The sequence below is a fragment of the Schistocerca americana genome, chromosome 9 (genome assembly GCF_021461395.2).
Source record: "Schistocerca americana isolate TAMUIC-IGC-003095 chromosome 9, iqSchAmer2.1, whole genome shotgun sequence".
In the NCBI taxonomy this organism is placed as follows: domain Eukaryota; kingdom Metazoa; phylum Arthropoda; class Insecta; order Orthoptera; family Acrididae; genus Schistocerca; species Schistocerca americana.
In genome coordinates, this window is record NC_060127.1 from 87,467,477 (window position 1) to 87,488,144 (window position 20,668).

The window sequence follows — 20,668 nt, forward strand, 5'->3', positions numbered from 1 at the left end:
ATTGAACGCGAACACCACGTTCGACTTACGGAACTGTCGTTCAGTTTTATCTGATATTAGACCATTATAGGTCATAGGGACATATCTTTTCGGATTGGTCTTACTAGATAACTTGTTCTTATTTTTATTTCTTTTTACATTCTTATAAATAACGTCGACTATAGATGGATCGTATCCATTATTATGTGCTATGTATTCCAGCGTTGCTATTTCTTGCTTTATACTGTCTTGTTCCAAGGGGAGTTTTACAAGTCTATGAATCATCGATTAGAAATACACCTTTTTACATTTGGGAGGATGACATGATTGGGCGTTAATAATAAGGTCTGTAGAGGATGGTTTCCTAAAAATGCTGAACTTACGGTTATCGTTAACTTCCGTAATCGTCAAATCTAAATAATTAATGCTGCTGCAATTGCTCTCAAGTCCAAGAGCAAAAATAATCTGATTATGTATCGCATTAAGGGCTGCATGGTGTATGTTAACGTCACCATACCTCTTGTAGTATATAGTTGCCTCTTTCAAATTTGCATTATTACAAAAAAAACTTATTCTCAAGGTGGTTAATAAAAATATCTGCCATTGTACCTGTAAGGTAATTGCCCATCGCAAGCCCATAACGCTGACAATATATTTTATTATTGAACTGGAAGTAGTTAAACGAGAGAGACGTTTCCAACAGGTCAATGAATTCTATTATTTCTGCTTAGCTTACTTTCTGATATTATCATCGCATTCTTTAATAGGAGTATTAGTATAAAGGTTTCATATGTGTACATGGTATATAAGTGGAATCCAAGCCCACTTTTATAGTGTTTTCTGTCCTCCCTAGATCCGATGATGGCGGCTTTAGTTTCGCCGAAACCGGTAATCAAGGAATACAAAGAATTCCTGCGATCTTGGCTACCAGTTTATTGTTTTACAATCAGACATTCCAGCAGATTTCAAGTCCTCATAAAGTAAAAGGGGAACACTCTTTTGACAACACGGTGTATGCTGTATTTTGATGCTGGAGATAAGAACACAAGGAATCGACGGTCAGGTAACGGCGGCGAATGACGGCTGCTGCTGAAGGAAGTGGCAGTGAAATTTGTGGTCATTACCCTGAAGTGAAAGCGACTGCGGTTTGCGTGTCACTCCGGGGTTGTCACGCGATGGCATTGGTGCGTGCGTCCCGGTCAAGGACTAGCGAGGCTCCGACGCAGATTCTCCCTGGTCGCGTATAACTGGCTGGTCTATAGAACTTGTGGCCCCCGCTTAGATAATTTATTGAAGACCTGCCGCCCGAAGCGACAGCATAGCACGCCCCGGATATGCTTCGATCGCTCCGAGAGGGCGGGCTCGGATTTGGGAAGCAGTCGGGGTTGCCATTCGTAGGCGTAACGAGATGGACGGAGATTTTTGGGAAGAACCGCACATGAAAGTCTGTTACGACTTTATAAAGCCTAATACCTATGTGTACAAATGTGGAATGAATTGGTATCCCCACATTGACGATACGTTCGAAAGAATCATTGCGTTTATGTGAAAATCATCAGCAACCACAGCATTCAATCAATTTCATGGTACTCCTTCCAGGGAAATCAGTAATATAAATGTTGTTGTTGTTGTGGTCTTCAGTCCTGAGACTGGTTTGATGCAGCTCTCCATGCTACTCTATCCTGTGCAAGCTGCTTCATCTCCCAGTATCTACTGCAACCTACATCCTTCTGAATCTGCTTAGTGTATTCATCTCTTGGTCTCCCTCTACGATTTTTACCCTCCACGCTGCCCTCCAATGCTAAATTTGTGATTCCTTGATGCCTCAGAACATGTCCTACCAACCGATCCCTTCTTCTACTCAAGTTGTGCCACAAACTTCTCTTCTCCCCAATCCTATTCAATACCTCCTCATTAGTTACATGATCTACCCATCTAATCTTCAGCATTCTTCTGTAGCACCACATATCGAAAGCTTCTATTCTCTTCTTGTCCAAACTATTTATCGCCCATGTTTCACTTCCATACATGGCTACACTCCATACAAATACTTTCAGAAACAACTTCCTGACACTTAAATCTATACTCGATGTTAACAAATTTCTCTTCTTCGGAAACGCTTTCCTTTCCATTGCCCGTCTACATTTTATATCCTCTCTAATTTCGACCATCATCTGTCATTTTGCTCCCCAAACAGCAAAAATCATTTACTACTTTAAGCGTTTCATTTCCTAATCTAATTCCCTCCCCATCACACAGTCCGACTACATTCTATTATCCTCGTTTTGTTTTTGTTGATGTTCATCTTATATCCTCCTTTCAAGGCACTGTCCATTCCGTTCAACTGCTCTTCCAAGTCCTTTGCTGTCTCTGACAGAATTACAATGTCATCGGCGAACCTCAATGATTTTGTTTCTTCTCCATGGATTTTAATACCTACTCCGAACTTTACTTGTGTTTCCTTCGCTGCTTGCTCAATATAAATATTGAGTAACATCAGGGAGAGGCTACAACCCTGTCTCACTCCCTTCCCAACCCCTGCTTCCCTTTCCTGCCCCTCGACTCTTGTAACTGCCATCTGGTTTCTGTACAAATTGTAAATAGCCTTTCGCTCCCTGTATTTTACCCCTGCCACCTTCAGAATTTGAAATAGAGTATTCCAGTCAACATTGCCAAAAGCTTTCTCTAAGTTTACAAATGCTAGAAACGTAGGTTTGCCTTTCCTTAATCTAGCTTCTAAGATAAGTCGTAGGGTCAGTATTGCCTCATGTGTTCCAATATTTCTACGGAATCCAAAAGTTCTTAGGGAGTTCTAAAATTCCAAATAAAACAAAAAACAAAGCATATCCTTCCGATATCATTATTGTATATATCCATGTAAGCTATGAATCACTTTATTAACATATCTTTCCTGACTGACTATATCAGTCCATTAGTTGACCAAAGCAAGGAGAAAGTTTGATTTAGCGTCCCATGAATGACATCATTAGGGACTGCGCACAAGTCCGGACTGGACAAGATATGACACGCAAGAATTTACCTTCCTGAGCATTTTTATAGCAGCGCAATGGTTAGCACACTCAACCTCCATTCGGGAGGACGACGGTTCAAACCCGCGTCCGGCCATCCTGATTTAGGTTTTCCGTGATTTCCCTAAATCGCTTCAGGGGAATGTCGGCATGATTCCTTTGAAAGAGCATGGGCGACTTCCTTCCCCATTCTTCCTTAAGCCGATGGGACCGATGACCTCAGTGTCTGGTCCCCTCCTTCAAATGAACCAATCAACATTTTTATGACTCGGTCTACGGCGTCTTGCCACGGTTCACGCGGCTCCCCAAGTCGGAGGTTCAAGTCCTCCTTCGGGCATGGGTGTATGTGTGTCTCATCACTGGCATAAGTCAGTTTAATTAGTTTGTAAGCCTCGGGACTGATGACATCAGAAGTTTGGTCCCATAGAATCTTGCCACAAAAAAGTAAAAAAAAATTATGATTGTGTCACCCTCTGAATTGAGCATATCACAGCCGGCTGGAGTGGCCGAGCGGTTCTAGGCGCTACAGTTTGGAGTCGCCCGACCGCTGCGGTCGCAGGTTCGAATCCTGCCTCGGGCATGGATATGTGTGATGTCCTTAGGTTAGTTAGGTTTAAGTAGTTCTAAGTTCTAGGGGACTGATGACCTCAGAAGTTAAATCCCATAGTGCTCAGAGCCATTTGAACCATTTTTTTTGAGCATATCACAAAATTCTTTCAAAGTACAATATTTGTGTTCCATTTAATTTCATACTTAATTTCAAGGAGGCATGAAAGATGATGGTGGACCTCCTTCTGAGTGGGGACGTATTACTGTTGGTGTTCTATAGGGTTCAGTATTGCGACCAATCTTTTTCTTGCTGTCTTATTCACTATAGTTAAGTCGAACTGTCGCTCTTCGCTGCCAACGGCTTTGCCGCAGTGGCAACACCGGTTCCCGTCAGATCACCGAAGTTAAGCGCTGTCGGACTGGTCTAGCAATTGGATGCGTGACCATCCGGTCTGCCGAGCGCTGTTGGCAAGCGGGGTGCACTCGGCCCTTGTGGAGGAAACTAAACTACTTGAGAAGTAGCGGCACCGGTCTCGTAAACTGACATACGGCTGGAAGAGGGGTGTGCTGACCACATTCTCCTCCGTATCCCCATCTAGTAACGCCTGTGAGAAGAGAATGACACGGCGGCCGGTCGGTACCGTTGGTTCTTCATGGCCTGTTCGGACGGAGAGAGAGAGTGTGTGTGTGTGTGTGTGTGTGTGTGTGTGTGTGTGTGTGTGTGTGTGTGTGTTTTGACTGGTGGGTTCGGTTTGGCACGGTATTATGTTGGTGCGGGCGACAAAGCAGCGTCTAAGAGATTCCAGAAGAGGGCCAAAGTGACGGAAACCAAGGAAGGCAAAATATGCAGCTCCAGCTGTCTATTCTTTTATTGGACGCCGTTTCGGCGACATTCCTGCCGCCAGCAACACCATTTATCCAACTGGGGAAATGGGGCATACACATACGTGGAATGCGAACCACTAATTGATATTGGTGACTTACCACATCGTTGAGAGATGAAGGCTAGATTACAACGAAGACTGAAAAATCCGTGGTCTGTCCAACATTCGATACGGCGAACACACTGTTTCCGTGACTCGAATCTGGATTTACCACTTCTCACAATGTCCGCCTTAACCACTTCGGCTATGCATGTACACTCCCTGGACCGACCCAAACTTCCAGAAGTCATACTGTATGCATGCTTACGTCGTAGTGGTGAATTTAGTGCACTACGATAGAAGGATGGAGACAGTTTGAGTCAGTTTGGAGAGAGCGCATGGAGAGCTGAAGCGGTCAAGGTGGATATCGCGACAAGTGGGTAATCTGGTTTCGAGCCCCAGTCCGGCATAAATTTTCGTATTTCACTGTTCGGTAGTATATCTGTACGAAATATGGCTGTGTCAAGGAATTCGCAGTCGGCGAATTAATTTACAAAAATTTTCTTTTTCTTGTTGAAGCTATTATCATGTTTCTCAATTTTGATGGCTTCCCTGGACAAGCGGAAATGGTAGCCCACAGCGAGATCTTCGGTTACGGAGGATTTTCTTAGATAGTCCGTCTGTGTTCGGCGATCCTGGAGTTGGCGGATTGTACAGACATTTCCGTATAGACCATGCACAGGGCAAGCGGTATATTCCCGCTATTGAACGTCGGCCCCTTTTTTTTTCATCTTTTCGGCCTGTTTCTAAATTATCTTTATGCTGCTTGGCCGACGATGATGATCACGATGATTGGTTTGTGGGGAGCTCAACTGCGCCCGTACAAACTACCCATTGTTTTCACAGTCCAATTTTTTACACAGTCCAATCCAGCCACTGTCACGAAGGGTGGTGGTGATGAATTGATGGGGACAGCACAAACACCCAGTCCCCGGGCAGAGAAAATCCCCAACTCGGCCGGTAATCGAACCTGGAACCCCGTGATCCAGAGCCAGCAATGCTAGCCACTGGAGCAAGAGCTGCGGACTGAAATATCGGGCACCACCTTTCTGGCTTACATGTTAAAGTTGACGAACAGGATCGGCCGGATATTGGTCAGTCACGTCGAAAGGGTATTTACAGACCGAAAAAAAAGTCAAACGTCGGCCGAAGAACACGAGACAGAAGCCAACAGGAAATCTACATTTCGGAAAGTGTGAAATAGGAATTGTGAAACGCCGTTTATGTTGGTACGGACAAAGCCGGCATTGTCGGGGTATTCACTTTGCGAATTTTCTATTAGAAACGAAAAAAAGAACTGTAGAGTAGTATCGAAACAGTTTTATTTCCATGTCTTTGTGGCAAGACCTCTGAAATAATGTAACAGTCGTACAAAGGAATATGTATAATGTAAAAATGTATTATGGCAACGCCTCTTCGTAGCTCTAAAGACTGCTATTGTTTTCGCATACATCCATTTGTGCTTCGTACTTGAAAGCTGTGAAAAGCGCTGCCGGGTGTCAGGGATTTCCTTGAGTTGACTCGACTGTGCCAGAGTCTTAGTAGTAAAGAATAAATGTATTAAAACTTCATGCATGATTCGTAATATTTTCACGCATCTCATTGTTTATGTCGTCATATCTCTTTAACTACACTCCTGGAAATTGAAATAAGAACACCGTGAATTCATTGTCCCAGGAAGGGGAAACTTTATTGACACATTCCTGGGGTCAGATACATCACATGATCACACTGACAGAACCACAGGCACATAGACACAGGCAACAGAGCATGCACAATGTCGGCACTAGTACAATGTATATCCACCTTTCGCAGCAATGCAGGCTGCTATTCTCCCATGGAGACGATCGTAGAGATGCTGGATGTAGTCCTGTGGAACGGCTTGCTATGCCATTTCCACCTGGCGCCTCAGTTGGACCAACGTTCGTGCTGGACGTGCAGACCGCGTGAGACGACGCTTCATCCAGTCCCAAACATGTTCAATGGGGGACAGATCCGGAGATCTTGCTGGCCAGGGTAGTTGACTTACACATTCTAGAGCACGTTGGGTGGCACGGGATACATGCGGACGTGCATTGTCCTGTTGGAACAGCAAGTTCCCTTGCCGGTCTAGGAATGGTAGAACGATGGGTTCGATGACGGTTTGGATGTACCGTGCACTATTCAGTGTCCCCTCGACGATCACCAGTGGTGTACGGCCAGTGTAGGAGATCGCTCCCCACACCATGATGCCGGGTGTTGGCCCTGTGTGCCTAGGTCGTATGCAGTCCTGATTGTGGCGCTCACCTGCACGGTGCCAAACACGCATACGACCATCATTGGCACCAAGGCAGAAGCGACTCTCATCGCTGAAGACGACACGTCTCCATTCGTCCCTCCATTCACGCCTGTCGCGACACCACTGAAGGCGGGCTGCACGATGTTGGGGCGTGAGCGGAAGACGGCCTAACGGTGTGCGGGACCGTAGCCCAGCTTCATGGAGACGGTTGAGAATGGTCCTCACCGATACCCCAGGAGCAACAGTGTCCCTAATTTGCTGGGAAGTGGCGGTGCGGTCCCCTACGGCACTGCGTAGGATCCTACGGTCTTGGCGTGCATCCGTGCGTCGCTGCGGTCCGGTCCCAGGTCGACGGGCACGTGCACCTTCCGCCGACTACTGGCGACAACATCGATGTACTGTGGAGACCTCACGCCCCACGTGTTGAGCAATTCGGCGGTACGTCCACCCGGCCTCCCCCATGCCCACTATACGCCCTCGCTCAAAGTCCGTCAACTGCACATACGGTTCACGTCCACGCTGTCGCGGCATGCTACCAGTGTTAAAGACTGCGATGGAGCTCCGTATGCCACGGCAAACTGGCTGACACTGACGGCGGCGGTGCACAAATGCTGCGCAGCTAGCGCCATTCGACGGCCAACACCGCGGTTCCTGGTGTGTCCGCTAAGCCGTGCGTGTGATCATTGCTTGTACAGCCCTCTCGCAGTGTCCGGAGCAAGTATGGTGGGTCTGACACACCGGTGTCAATGTGTTCTTTTTTCCATTTCCAGGAGTGTATATGCCATACAATGATATTTTTGTGTAGGTACATTCAGCGGACTATGTGGTGACTGTCTGTGAAATATATTGCGAATAGAATTAGTGGCAAAGAAATAAAAAAATTTAAACGTCTGGCATGATGGGGTAGTTTTTCACACATTCAGTATTTATGGCGTCATTTCTGTTATCCCCACAGCGATGTTTGATTGACCGTAACGGTCCCAATAAACGAATAATACATGACAAGTAATTGGACAAGATATTTAGTTATAGACTTACTTCTTTGAAGACTTCGTCTGTCGAAATACCTACAGTGCTTGCTCGCATCTAAAGGATCGAGGTTACATCTGACTGACAATGTAAAATTTCCAAGTAATCAACTTTCTCCGGGTGTCACCTCGTTAATACCAGTGTAGTGTACCTCGGAACCTTTCATTCACAACAAGACGGCATACCTGCCACGACCTGAGACAAGACTAAATGCGAGATGATTGTAGCCCCTTGTGGTTCACGATTCATAATTAAGTAGGAGCTCATTAACATGGGCACGCCGCCCGAAGATCTAGCACGCAGTTACAAAGCTCAACTGAAACGACGAGTTAGTCGTGAAAACGAGAATTCCGACAAATAATGTTCCTACTGCTACAGTCGGTCACGTATCTGCTGCTCTCTCTCTTTTTTATGTCAGTCCTTCCCCTTTTCAATTTCAAACACGTCTATTCTCTTCTCGTTTCAGCTTATTACTCTTCACGTTTCACTTCCATACAAGGCTACACTCCAGGCAAATATCTTCGGAACGGTCTTCCTAACACCTAAATTTATAATCGACATTAACAAATTTCTATTTTTTTAGATATGCTTTTCTTGCCATTCCAGTCTACAGTTTATATCCTGTCTACTTTGGCCATTATTACTTATTTCGCTGCACCAATAGCAAAACTCATCTACTACTTCCAGTGTATCTTTTCCTAATCTGATTCTCTCCGGATCACCTGATTGAATTCGACTACATTCCATTATCCTTGATTTGCTTTTGTTGTTGTTGTTGTTCATCTTTTATCCTTCTTTCGTTATACTGTCCATTCCATTCAACTGCTCTTCCTACTCCTTTCCTCTCTCTGACAGAATTACGTTATCTGCGAATCTCAAACTTTTTCTCTTCCCTGGTTTCCTTTATTGCTTACTCAACATACTGAATGAATACCGTCGGGGAAAGGCTACAATCCTGCCTCACTCCCTTCTCAACAACTGTTTCCATTTCACGCCCCTCGACTCCTACGGCTGCCGTCTGGATGCTGAACAAGTTTTAAATAGCCTTTTGTTCCCTGTATTTTACCGCTTCAACCTTCAGAATTTAAAGAGAATATTCCAGTCAATACTGGCAAAGTCTACCAGTGCTACAAATGTAGCTGCTTATTTCCAAAATGAAGTCAGGGTAGGACCAGCAACTTTAATAGCAAATTCTTTATTGTAATTCCACCACTGTTGCGTTGTATTATGCTGGTGACTGGTTTGGAATTTTGAAGTTAATTTTTAAGCCAAGTCTACGAAATCTCACTAATAGTGTTTGATTAGGCAACAATCAATTCACACATACGTGGCACACACATTATAGACACATGAAATGTCAACAAATTTCAGAATGTAGAGGTATTCATGAAGTACAGTTGAAGTAGACTCTAGTCGCCCGCTTAATAAAACGAAAATGTGACAGAATTACAATAAAGAATTTGCTACAAACGTAGGTTTGTCTTTCCTTAATTTACCTTCTAAGAGAAGTCGTAGGGAAAGTGTTGCCTCACGTGTTCCTACATTTCACTGGAATCCAGACTGATCTTTTCAGAGGTAGCTTCTACGTGTTTTTCCATACTTCTGTAAAGAATTCGTGGTAGCATTTTGCATCCATGGCTTATTAAACTGATACATACATGGTGATTCCCCTGTCATTACAGATGGATTTTATGCAACCCTCACCACTACCTTCAAATATCACATGAAAAATTTTCGTACTCTCATGCCCACTTCACATAAACTTTTAGTCTTGCAGAAAAAAATCGGGTTCTTTTTATAGAAAATTTAATGTAGTTAAATTTTGTAGCGGGAGTTCTCGCTAGAGGCCATAGTTTTCGAATTATTCAAGAAAAACTTGCAGAAATGCTCTTCAAACGCGTTTTTCTTTAACAACTCGTAAACCCTGGCCTCTAGCGTAACTGCATCTCAGTACTAAATTGAACTAAATTTAATTTCCTACTAGAAGGTCGTGCTCATTTTTTCTGTAGGACTAGTAATTTGCACGTAGCAAGCGAGAGAATATGAAAATCAAGTGTGTGGTTTTTAGAGTCGTTGCGGGTAGCATAAAACCCAACGGTAGGGGCGGCAGACGCTGTGCGTTATAGTCCTGATCGTGACCTGCACATCTTCTCAGAATGAAGGAAGTCTATGAGGGGAAGTTCATATGATACCCTTGTAAGAAGAGATGGGGAGACACTGGTTGGCCCCAAGTGGTCGGGACTCGATGCCTTGGACGGCGTGTGCGGCAAGCCAAAGTCGCTTCAAGAGCGCTGTTTTCAGTCGGCTCGCAGTGGAGACTACGGGCGCCCGTGGACACGGCAGGTGCGGTAATCGAGTACATCGCCTCGTGTCGCGACCGAATTGCTACAGATTTGACACACAGCACATGTGACTCCAAGGTGATGGAAGTCAGTACATGCTGTTAGCTAACAAGGGGCCATCAGACCTGTTAACGACGGATTTTGATGAGGCTTAGGAATGTTGTAAGTGGACCTGTCTTGAGCACCTGCTAGCGGCTTTTCAAGCGGCGGCCCGTCGTTTCCGAGAAAATCGAATTTTGACGTTTTGTACGTACCTCCTATACCCATAACGTTTTACACATGTCAACGATCGAGAGAAAGTTCTGCAGCGGCTGAGGTTCACAGCTATCAAGCTAACAGCACTGGTTAAAATCCAACCCGCGTAATACTTTTTCATTGTCTTCATACAGAATATCATTAAATAGTACGTGTCATGCAAAATTATCCAAAAGTTGTAGAAAAGAGGAAGGAAGGAAGGAAGGAAGGAAGACTCAATTTAACGTCCCGTCGACATGCAGGTCATTAGCAGCTCTCCCTTCCTTTTCCATCCTCTCCGGCCTCTCCCTCGGCAGGTCCCACCTGGCAGTTTTATTCTTCCTCGTGTGTGCACCAAATGGGTTGTAAGTGTGTTGTTCTGGAGTGTTTTTAATACTGTGGCCGACTTTTAACCTGTGCATGTGCATGTGCATTCAGTGTCTTCTTTGTGTTTTAAGAATCGCCAACTGTGTTTTTTAACTTTATGTTGATTTTTTTTAATTGTCCCCCAATGAATGTCACCATGTAAGTGTATTTTTACCTCCATTTCCTCCCCTTACTCTGTTTTATGTTCCCCTTTTTTATCGCCTTATGTATGTACCATTTTGTTCTTGTTTCAGTTATGTCACTCGGCTGAAGAGCGACGGATTGTGCCGCCCGTAAAATAAAAAAATCACAGGTACATGCACTGTATTCACAGTTGCGAATGCATACAACTATCAGCTGCATGCATGTCCGAGGGAACATTGCTTCCTTTCTCTTAACGACACGGGATTGCAATAATCTATTTATTCGCCCATGCCAGACGGTGGCTTTCAATTAAAATACCCTCTCCTGTACGGGAATCACATAATGTGTGTACGAGTACAGGTTGTGACGCAGGAGTGACGACACGTGGATGTTTGGGTGTGACTGTGACTCATGCACGGGTAGCCACATCTGTTAAGGGAGCCACTCACGTTAAGTCGGAATGCGGGTTCGAATCCCGGTCCGGCAATAATTTTCACTGTCGTCCATCCCTTGTACAGCTGATGGGTGTCCGCATTCATAAATGAGAATACATTTCACGTATTTCGTAATGGCTGTAGTCGCCGCAGTGCCTGTTTCTTCGAACATATGTACATGCATGTGGGTCCGAAGCAACACTGCAATGTCCGTCTTAACAACACGTGCACTGTAATGTCGTAAACATCACGGGGGCTCATAAAGAGGAGTAAATTTGGGAGAGAATTTTTACGGTGCTGGTGGATTCTTTTCTTACATCTACAAAGGTTTGATCATGAAGTGTCTCCCCACGAATGAAGCGAACGTTATGAAGATATTTCGCATTTTAACTACTAACCACAAACGCAATACATGTTTGAAGATGGTTTGCTGTAATTATTGATATATTATAAAATTACTACAGCGATAATTGCTATTTTTCAATAATTTTGTATACTATTTAATTCTAGTCCGTACTTTGGAACTATAAAACAAAGTAAGGACGTGGGATGTGAACCTGCACCGGCCGTATGATAGCCCTCTACTTTAGCCGCTGAGCTGCTTTCACTTGAACGTAATAGTACTAGCGTTATGGTTACGGGAGGTACGCATCAACTTCAACATCGATTTTCGTGGAAACTTGGGGTTGTGCCCAAAAAATCCGCTAGCCATTCATTCAGTACAGGTCCGTCTAAAACATACGTTAAGACTCGTCAAAATTCGTGATTAAACGATCTTATGGTCCCCTTGTAAGATGGAAGCAGACTCCTGCGTCATTATTCACAAGCCATACGAGACGAGGCGAGAGCCTGGGTTAGATCTGTCCGGAAAACGTGTCACCGCTAGTTGTATTACCTTGGTGAAGTGTCTGCTCCCCTTCAACATACTCGGAGCTACCAACCTTACAGGGGAGGCTGTTCTCATCTCTTCCGCTAATTCCTGGAGGTGGGGGCGGCGATGTCTTCGTAGCTCAGAAATTGGCTATACCACTCTAGCAGCAGACTCGAGGACGCCGAGAAAAAACGTGGCCAAAGCGTAAATTTGAACCAAACAGTTTTTCTTTTAATGGTCGGCTCCATCTTGGGACTTTTTTAAAATAACATTCTTTGGCGGTATCACAAATTTTTGCCTTACAACAGATGATCCTATACTTCAGCAACACATCTATCGGCCTAGAATCTCGAGCAAAATTGATTCCACAGGCGACATTCTCATATTAAATTTAAGTTTTTCACCTTAACATGCACGCAGTCGACCCGGTATTGCGGTTACTGGACAAGTATTTTCCGCCTTCTGTACGAATCTGCAGTTAGATTTGAAATTGATATAATTTGTTCTCTTCCTTTGCTGGGGCGGCATGTAATGGCTTCTAGGGTTCTTCCACGTGCGTGATAGGCGCCGTGGAAAAGTCTACGGTTTGTAAGCGGAAGAACGGAAGAAAATAGGAAGTAGGCTATGTATTGCCTGCAACCCCAAGTTTTTAAATTTTAAATTATACAATTATTTTCATACTTATTAAAAATGCACAATCACAAATATTCAGGACTATATGTTCGGGTTAGGAATATCTATGGGGCTGCAAGAAGTTATTTTATGCTTTTTACTCCATTTTGTAAACGTGTTATATTAAAAAGTTTTTTATGTAAATAAGTATTTTGTTTAAGTCCTGCGTGTGTCAAATTTGTCAGTCAATTTCAGAGATTTTGATGAGATTATAACGGAAAAGTCTGGTAAATTTCGGGATTATTTCATTTTTCCTTCATCTGAGTCAACCAGTAAATTGCTTCCTCCTACACTTATCTCACGGAAACGTGTCAAAGCTAAAAATTATAGAGAATCTAGCTCGCTCCGTAACTTACCAGCAACGGTTCTTACCAGGAAACATTGGCAAGTGGAAAAGTAAGAGGAGGAATTGCACTGGTACACAAAGTACCCTCCGACACACACCAGACCGTAAAGAGGGTTAATATTGTATTATCATCGAGTTCTGAGCTCTGTTGAAAATTTCAAGTCTCTAGCTAACCGTTAAGTTAGCTTAAAATCAACTGGAAAATTTGTGCCCAACAAACAGACAAGAAAGCTACCTAATTCACTGCGCAACTGAATTAAAGGATCATTTTTTCGAATCCCCATGACTTATACCTGCAACGGCCTTGCCGCAGTGGCTACACTGGTTCCCGTCAGATCACCGAAGTTAAGAACTGTCGGGCGTGGCCGGTACTTGGATGGGCCGCCATGCACTGTTGTTATTTTTTGGGGTGCACTCAGCCTCGTGATGCCAACTGAGGAGCTATTCGGCCGAATAGTAGCGGCTCCGGTCAAAGAAAATCACCATAACGATCGGGAGAGCGGTGTGCTGATCATATGCCGCTCCTATCCGCATCCTCAGCTGAGGATGACACGGCGGTCGGATGGTCCCGATGGGCCACTTGTGGCCTGAAAACAAAGTGCTTTTTTCTATGACTATGTTATTGTAATACCTAGGTGTTTAGTTGAATTTACGGCTTTTAGATTAGGCTGATTTATCTTGTAATCGAAGTTTAACGAGTTCCTTTTAGCACTCACGTGGATGATCTCACACTTTTCGTTATTTAGGGTCAACTGCCACTTTTCGCACCATTCCGATATTTCTTCTAAATCGTTTTGCAGTTTGTTTTGATCTTCTGGTGACTTTATTAGTCGATAAACGACAGCGTCATCTTCAAACAACCGAAGACGGCTGCTCAGATTGTCTCCCAAATGGGAGCACTTTGCGACTTCCAACAAACTTTAAAAGTAGTTTCAAACCTTTTCCACATTTCTCGCTTACTTTCATAACGCCAAATATTTAACATACTTGATTCATTTTCAAAGTCGTGAGATACTTGAACTATTTTACACAAGAGAGTTCTATTCTTTAAAGAATCAGGCGTTTACTGTTAAAGTAGAAAAGAACACCTATTGGGCTCACGGTGGAACATCAGCACGTTCTGGTGACCTTGGTACCCGCCAGAGATCATCTGCAAACTCCAGTTATTTTATCTGTTGAAAGTATATAAGGGTGTAGAATTGCGTGTACGACCGATTATTCCTTCAAGGTGCTCGAGTTTTGTTGTCTGTCCACTTGAAAGTTAATAAATATTCGAAAGTGGCCATCATAAACAATTCTGTGGGATACGCACACAGCCTTGCACAAATAATTCATTTGACATTTATTTGCTCAAACCTGAATATTATGAAAATCTGTTTTGTTGGAACTACCGAGTAGTTCCGTCATTGTGCTTCGAGTAGCTACGATCATTTCTTTGATTTTCTTAGATTTGGTACGTAAAAGGCATCGGTTTGTTAACGTCTGGAATCGTGGATGAACATATTTCTAGGTCATTACGTCGTATATATTTTGCACACTCTTAGTAGCGGCTAAAATATACGCTAACAATCATCAATGTTGCTACGACGGCAAATATTTCTGAGTAAGGGTACTAGATCGGGTTGTAACAATTTACTTATGTTGTCAACACACACAGCTAGCTCAAAAATACGCGTGGTTTGGTTAAAAATGTAGTAGTTAATGCCTAGTAAATAAATATTGTTGGAGAGAGAGAGGGACGATATAATCACTTACGTAGCTGCACTGTTATTCTCAATAATACGTAAAATCTATGTTAAACGCTGACCTTTTTACTGTTAATTATGGTCTGAATAATATTTACGGCAGTGAAAACAAGTTTTTTACCAGTTGACGATTTACTCGTAAGCAACCTGAGCCTCAGATTTTTATTTATTATCTTTGTGTTCGTAGTGCATATTTAACGAAAACATTTTTCTTTTCCTCCTAGAAAATATTTAAAGTATTTTTTTGTTATCTTGTGAGTGTAGCCCGAAAATAATGTGATTGATTATATTTCACATAATGGCTGCCGACGCGCCATTACGACAAAAGAATGGCAGATGGCTAATGATAAAACTTGAATTCTAGCGATAATTGTTGCCACGTCATTATATTCACTTGGAAGGTGAGGTATAAAATGAGATTAGAAAAATACTTTTTATACATGCACTGTGAAAAAACTTGTGTACAACTAACAGTATCGTGCGTTCAGCAGCAGTCTCGTACAAAAGCGACTAATAGGTCCGTGAGCTGACACCAGAGTGATTATATTATTCATTCAAGTTTTTATTCCGCAATTATATGGAAATTCCAGGGCATGATACAATTTTTGTTATTCTTAGTATTTATTACACAGAAAGATATTTATTATTAAAAATTTTTTGTTTTCGAAACCCATAAAGTTGGAAAGTTTTATCGTTCCAAAAAAAAAAAATAGATCATTTACATACATCAACGCGCATAGTTTTATTCGTTATTGACGCAGTTCACTTGTGGTTATTGTAACATTTTGCTACGAATTTTAGAATGCTTTCCAGGAGACGGTACACCACAATTGGGCACGGTTTTACAAAACATCGCTCGTACGAAACACGGCTTTCCCTTTTCTCACGTGATATACTGCAAACTATGGAAGAGGGGTAACAGGTAGATTACACATTCCTAGATTTCCTGAAAGCGTTTGATACAGTGCCCCATTTGAGGCTGTTAAAGAAGGTCCGACCATACGGATTAGGTTATCAGACATGTTAGTGTCCCGATGACTTGTTAAGTAACGGAATCCAGAACATTGTCCTCGACGGTGAGGGTTCATCAGAAACAAGAGTATCGTCAGTAGTGTCCCAGGGAAGTGTGACAGGACTGCTGTTATTCTCTCTCTCTCTCTCTCTCTCTCTCTCTCTCTCTCACACACACACACACACACACACACACACACACACACACACACACACACATATATATATATATATATATATGTGTGTGTGTGTGTGTGTGTGTGTGTGTGTGTGTGTGTGAATTACACGCACGAAAGTATGGGGTTTTATCTACACACCCTATACTTCCACGTAATCTACATCTAGTTCTATGGCCTTCCTACAGCGCAAAACAAGGGCGCGTATGGCCTGGTGGCGGAGCCAGTAGTTCACAGGGTGAACCACCGTCTGATCCTCCTCAAAATGTCTGCCATGAATGCGTCCGTCCCCCGAATGATATCATCTCGCCACAACATGTCAGGTGTGACAGCCGTGGATGGTCTCTCCGACCGCTGCAAATCGTGGAGCTCCGCCGAACCGCTTCTGATGACCTCACCCTCCGTGCCCAGCGACTGACTGTACTTCTGCCGACAGCAGATGCTCCATAGACTTTTCACAAGTATTTGTGAATATTTTTCACAGTTTTTTCTCTGCAGTGAGAAATTCAATGATGGCGCATTGCTTGTAACGTATATCACCTACAGACGCCGTTTTGAAACTGTCGGCCGGCCGGAGTGGCCGTGCGATTCTAGGCGCTACAGTCTGGAGCCGAGCGACCGCTACGGTCGCAGGTTCGAATCCTGCCTCGGGCATGGATGTGTGTGATGTCCTGAGGTTAGTTAGGTTTAATTAGTTCTAGGCGACTGATGACCTCAGAAGTTAAGTCGCATGGTGCTCAGAGCCATTTGAATCATTTGAAACTGTCTTGCAGTTACGCTATCTGTCGTAAGTGCTCACTTAGGAGTCTCCTAGGAATACATACGTAACGTGTCGCATTCGTAGCATTGTTTTACGACGACGGAAAAATAGGCGCATTATTCTGGGCAACCCTCGTATATGTAGATAACCATTTGCTCCCGAGCTTCCTAGTAAAATATTCCACTTTTGTTGTAAACTTTTAACAGCACAGATTTATTCGATACCAACGCCAATTCCGTGCGTATCAGCAAGCACTGTACACCACCTAGTGGATGTGCCGGTGAGCTGATACTTTGTCGGATACCTATATTAAGAAGCGATATACTACGGATGCGACTGGACGCTATTCTACAAAGAACGATTTTCTAAAGTATACTGAAAAGAGTGCCTTTTTGGGAAAGTTAGATGTACGGGTACATCAAGAACCTCGCTTTAAGCACAGAGTTTGCAATCTTTTACGACTCTGGCTGACGGGAAAGACTGCAGCTTTCGGTTTACGCACTTCGGCCTAACACTCAGGAAAAACTATGTCGTGCAAACAAGCCGTAGTCAGAGAAAGTCTCGCGAGTAGGAAGGTCTAAAAGCACACACCTACCGGGAGCGGGAGGAATGTCTTGGCGGTGGTCAAGGTACTGTCGTCACCCCATTCGGGGCTCCAGTGCTTGAAGCGTTGTTATCTAAAGAACAGCTCACTCACGAAGCGAAATAAATGTGGGATTTTGCGCGCAGACGGAAAGGCGCGTTTAATTTTGTCCCCAGTGCTAATCTCTTCGTAAACAGCTCAACCTGTTATTGTTGCTGCTGTTGTCGTAGTCGTCTGTAAGACTCATTTGCTTTAGCTCTCCTCGCTAGACTATTTTGCGCCTGCGTCCACTTCCTGTGACCAATATAATGAAACAGACTGGGCGCCATTTACAGTAACATACGATACAACTATTTAAGAAAGAAGTCGATAACATCGTATTGCGACGTTAATGATATTATTATGTGACTAAATTTATCCTTCATTAGTTACTGTTGTATGAAACAATTATGAATTAAAAGCCTGCTGATATTAATGTGTGATGTTGTCAATAACACAAAATTTTAGTAACCCATAATAGTGGGTTTTACGAGCTTGTGGGTGGCTAAAACAATATTATCTAATTTAAAAGAATGCTACCGCAAATTTTGTAAATGCAGCCGTTTCAATATAAAAATTATCATTTTGAAAATGATCAACTAATACCAGATATGTTTAGTAACGTACATGAGCACAATAACGTACTAATAAACGAACTGTACTAAAATATACAACTCTTCATCGAGATCTGAAAGAATTATATAACTAAGAAGAAACCTAAAGTTTTTCGGAACTAACCGCTTACGAATTATATTTTGTAACAATGTCCAAAGAAAATATAATTCGATAAAAATTCAGATTATGTCAAACATTTTTCATCTTTTTTGTAATGCATAACACTGCTCTTCAAATTTTGTGAAAATACGAGGTGCGACAATAAAGTAATGAGACTCTGGCTCTGAGCACTATACGACTTAACTTCTGAGGTCATCAGTCGCCTAGAACTTAAAACTAATTAAACCTAACTAACCTAAGGACATCACACACATCCATGCCCGAGGCAGGATTCGAACCTGCGAACGTAGCGGTCACGCAGTTCCAGACTGAAGCGCCTAGAACCGCACGGCCACTTCGGCCGGCAAAGTAATGAGACTGATGTGAAAAAAATGTTGCTTACCGTTTTAGTCAAGTTTAGTGTTGTCTTCTGCAAAGTAGTTCCCTTCTGATTGCACACACTTTTTCCAGCGCTTCTGCCATTAACGGTAATATTTCTGGACCTCATCTTCTGTAATTTCCTCCAAGACCCTCGTCACAGCTTTATGGACATCTTGTGTTGTTTGAAGATGGTGTTCCTTGACCGAGGTTTTGACTCTTGGAAATAGAAAAAAGTCGCACGGAGCTAAATCTGGTGAATAAGGCGGCTGTGGTGGTACTGAAATCTGTTTTGAGGTTAAAAATTGCTGTACTGACAGATCAGTATGGGTTGACGCATTAACGTGATGCAGAATCCAATTATCAGCAATGTTGGCACGGACACGAAGAACTCTTTTACGAAGTCTTTCTAAAATTTTGTTGTTGTAATATTGGTTAACTGGTTGTCCAGGAGGCAGCCACTCTTTATGAACAATTCCCTTGGAATCAAAGAAGCTCACAAGCATGCATTTTAGCCGGCCGAAGTGGCCGTGCGGTTAAAGGCGCTTCAGTCTGGAACCGCAAGACCGCTACGGTCGCAGGTTCGAATCCTGCCTCGGGCATGGATGTTTGTGTTGTCCTTAGGTTAGTTAGGTTTAACTAGTTCTAAGTTCTAGGGGACTAATGACCTCAGCAGTTGAGTCCCATAGTGCTCAGAGCCATTTGAACCAAGCATGCATTTCACTTTTGACTTTGACATGCGAGCTTTTTTTGGTCTGGGTCATCCCTTTGAGCACCATTGCGAACTTTGGCGTTTTGTCTCTGGATTGTACTGAAAAAACCAACTTTCATCACCAGTGATAACATGGCAAAACAATTCTGGATTGATTTCCGTTTCCTTTAACAGATCGGCTGCCACATTTTTTCGTGTTTCTCACTGTTGTGGTGTGTGATTTTTGGGGACCAATTTTGCACAAATCTTTCTCATACCAAGATCTTCAGTTATTATTAGACGAACCGTTCCTCGATTTATGTTCAGTTCTTCTGCAATCATTTTCACGGATAATCTTCGATCAGATCGTACAAGTTCACGCATCCTGGCAAAGTTGATACCAGTTCGTGAGGTTGATGGTCGTCCACTGCGGTCTTCATCTTCAACATTCGTTATGCTTTCACTAAAAATTTTATGTCAACGAAAAACTTGAGGTCTTGACATAACCTCCTCTCCAAAAGCCTTCTGAAGCTTACGGTAAGTTGTCGCATTTTCACCCACTTTAACGGAAAAAGAAATGGCATGGCGTTGCGCAATATTATGCGGTTCCATTTCCGTGACGAGAGTCACAAACATGTGTTAACTTATTACAGCACAAATCACGACTGAGCAGTTGCATCGATGTGCCGCTTGGACTAGAAGCAGCTTATAGACCAAGGTCAAAGATATCGCGCCTATGCAAGCCGGCAGGGTTGCCCCATCTTGCAAAGAAAATTAGTCTCATTACTTTATTGTCGCACCTCGTATAATTCGGTCAGTCAGTTAGTTCTACCACTTTTTTGGTTAAGACAGTCAGTACAGGTTCGTTTGTGTGAACTGTCATGGCGTAGATAATCTGTGCTGATATTATTAATGCGACAACAACTCTGCCTGCTATTGTTTTTATGACTTAACACTGAGCCACTTTCGGTGAAATTTGGCATTGCTACAGTTTGTATCCTGAGGAAGAACGAAGGCTAAATTAGAAAGTAAAAAAAAATCTGTTCATAAGAGAGTGAAGTAAGCTACGTTAAAAAAATATTAAATTCGTTGCATATGAAAACGTTGTATGATGAATAGCTATTTGAATAGCACGACGTGTAGATGCACACTCCTGCCCACGCTACTCCGCACACACCATCGTGCACCTGGAAGCTCAGGAGGGTGAATCGCGGAGCACAAATCACGAGCTGTGCTTGCATGTGCAGGCAGACACGTGAGGGCATCTGACGTTATTGCAAATTACTTATTTACGACCACTCATCATAACGAAACTACTGATATGCGCGCACAGCTCACAATAGCAATTCGTTTGTTATAAAGTAATCGCAATGAT

General features: G+C 43.1%; 1 protein-coding gene and 1 pseudogene across 2 annotated transcripts in view; one reads left to right on the forward strand and one right to left on the reverse strand.

Moving 5' to 3' along the window:
* The window catches only part of LOC124551138 (organic solute transporter alpha-like protein), a 293,236-nt gene that overhangs the window by 178,955 nt on the left and 93,613 nt on the right, over window positions 1-20,668 (reverse strand). The window lies entirely within an intron of this gene.
* On the forward strand, window positions 3,911-4,028 carry LOC124551397 (annotated as a pseudogene).